Source organism: Trichechus manatus, unplaced genomic scaffold, assembly GCF_000243295.1.
Source record: "Trichechus manatus latirostris isolate Lorelei unplaced genomic scaffold, TriManLat1.0 scaffold00004, whole genome shotgun sequence".
NCBI lineage: Eukaryota > Metazoa > Chordata > Mammalia > Sirenia > Trichechidae > Trichechus > Trichechus manatus.
Genome location: NW_004443940.1, coordinates 26,519,195 through 26,521,475, shown reverse-complemented (window position 1 = coordinate 26,521,475; position 2,281 = coordinate 26,519,195). Strand labels below are relative to the sequence as shown.

At 40.3% G+C, this 2,281-nt stretch overlaps 1 protein-coding gene across 2 annotated transcripts in view; it reads right to left on the bottom strand.

The window, feature by feature from the left end:
* The window catches only part of TGFBRAP1 (transforming growth factor beta receptor associated protein 1), a 45,211-nt gene that overhangs the window by 41,159 nt on the left and 1,771 nt on the right, over nucleotides 1-2,281 (bottom strand). The gene's annotated exons all lie outside the window — the stretch shown is intronic.

Here is a 2,281-nt window from a genome sequence, read left to right as displayed (position 1 = left end):
TTGAGTATATCGTACCTGAATTTAGAGACCACACCTCAAGAACAGACTTGATGCGCTGAACATTAATGACCGAAGACCAGACGAGTTGTAGGATGACATCAAGGACATCATACATGAAGCAAAAGGTCATTAAAAAGACAGGAAAGAAAGAAAAGGACCAAAATGGATGTCAGAAGACACTCTGAAACCTGCTCTTGGGCATAGAATAGCTCAACTGAACAGAAGAAATGATGAAGTAAAAGAGCGCAACAGAAGATCTCAGAGGGCAGCTCAAGAAGACAAAGTATAATAAAACGTGCAAAAACCTGGAGTTAGAAAACCAAAAGTGAAGAACACGCTCAGCATTTCTCAAACTGAAAGAACTGAAGAAAAAATCCAAGCCTTCAGTTGTAATATTGAAGGATTCTATGGGCAAAATACTGAACAATGCAGGAAGCATCAAAAGAAGATGGAAAGAATACATGGTCACTGTACCTAAGAGAACTGGTCGCTATTCAACCAGTTCAGGAGGTAGCGTATAATCAAGAACCGATGGTATTGCAGGAAGAGGTCCAAACTGCACTGAAGGCACTGGTGAAAAACAAGGTTCCAGGAATTAATGGAATACCAATCAAGAAGTTTCAAAAAATGGATGTAAGGTTGAAAGTGCTCACTCGTCTATGCCAAGAAATGTGGAAGACGGCCACCTAGCCAACCGACGGGAAGAGATCCATATATGTGCCCAATCCAAAGAAAGGTGATCCAACAGAATGCAGAAATCATTGAACAATATCATTAATATCACATGCAAGTAAAATTCTGCTGAAGATAATTCAAAAATGGCTGTAGTAGTATATCCATAGGGAACTGCCAGAAATTCAAGCCAGATTCAGAAGAGGACGTGGAATGAGATCAGATGTCACACAGATCCTGGCTGAAAGCACAGAATGCCAGAAAGATGTTTACTTGTGTTTTATTGACTATGCAAAGGCATTGACTGGGTGGATCATAACGAATTATGGATAACATTACGAAGAATGAGAATTTCAGAACACTTAATTGTGCTCAGGTATATAGACCAAGATGCAGTTGTTCAAAAAGAACAGGGGATATTGCATGTTTTAAAATCAGGAAAGGCATGTGTCACAGACATATCCTTTCAACATAATTATTCAATCTGTATGCTGAGCAAATAATCTAAGAAGCTGTACTGTATGAATAAGAATGGGGCATCAGGATTGGAGGAAGACTCATTAACAACCTGTGTTATGCAGATGACACAACCTTGCTTGCTGTTAAGTGAAGAGGACTTGAAACACTTACTGATGAAGATCAAAGACTACAGCATTCAGTATGAATTACACCTCAACATAAGGAAAACAAAAATCTTCACAACTGGACCAATAAGCTATATATCATGATAAATGGAGAAAAGATTGAAGTCGTCAAGGATTTCATTTAACTTGGATCTACAATCAACATCCATAGAAGCAGTAATCAAGAAATCAAATAACTTATTGCATTGGGTAAATCTGCTGCAGAAAGCCTCTTTAAATTGTTAAAAAGCAAAGATGTCACACTTTGAGGACTAAGATGTTTCTGACCTAAGCCATGGTATTTTCAATTGCCTCACATGCAAGCGAAAGCTGGACAACGAATAGGGAAGACCAAAGAAGAATTGATGCCTTTGAATTACTGTGTTGGCGAAGAATACTGAATATACTATGGCCTGCCAGAAGAACAAACAAATCTGTCTTGGAAAAACTACAGCTACAATGCTCCCTAGAAGTGAGGATAGCAACACTTTGTCCCGATGTACTTTGGACATGTTATAAGGAAGGATAAGTCCCTGGGGAAGGACATCATGCTTGGTAAACCAGAGGGTCAACGAAAAAGAGGATGACCCTCAATAAGATGGACTGACACAGTTGGTGCAACAATGGGCTCAAACATAGCAACAACGGTGAGGATGACACAGGACCAGGCAATGTTTCGTTTTGCTGTACTCAGGGTCACTATGAGTCAGAACTGACTGAATGGCATACAACATGATTTAAGGGACCTAGGCAATAATCGCTGTTGTTGTATGCCATCGAGTCGATTCCGACTCATTGCGACCCCATGTGACAGAGTAGAACTTCCCCATAGGGTTTTCTAGACTGTAATCTTTATGGGGAGCAGTTCTTCAGGTCTTTCTCCCATCGAGCCACTAACCGAAAAACCAAACCCATTGCTGTCGAGTCCATTCCAGCTCACGGTGACCCTATAGTGACCCTATATGACAGAGTAGAACTGCCTCATA